Source organism: Egretta garzetta, unplaced genomic scaffold (assembly GCF_000687185.1).
Source record: "Egretta garzetta isolate BGI_Z169 unplaced genomic scaffold, ASM68718v1 scaffold452, whole genome shotgun sequence".
Taxonomy (NCBI): Eukaryota; Metazoa; Chordata; class Aves; order Pelecaniformes; family Ardeidae; genus Egretta; species Egretta garzetta.
In genome coordinates, this window is record NW_009258796.1 from 573,139 (window position 1) to 573,371 (window position 233).

The window sequence follows — 233 nt, forward strand, 5'->3', positions numbered from 1 at the left end:
GTGCTGGCAGCAGCAGGTGCTGGGGGGGACAAGGGGACGTCAGCAGGTGCTGGTGGGGACAAGGGGACGTCACCCGCTGCAGGCGGGGGGGTGGACAGAGCCTCCCTCCAAACCCCTGGGGCGCTTGGTGCCTGGGAGCCTGGGGGACGGCTTCCTCAGCCCACGGAGGATGGGGGGGGTCTCACGCAGGGTGTGGGGGTGCCGCTGTGGGATGTGGGTGCTCCTGTTTGGTG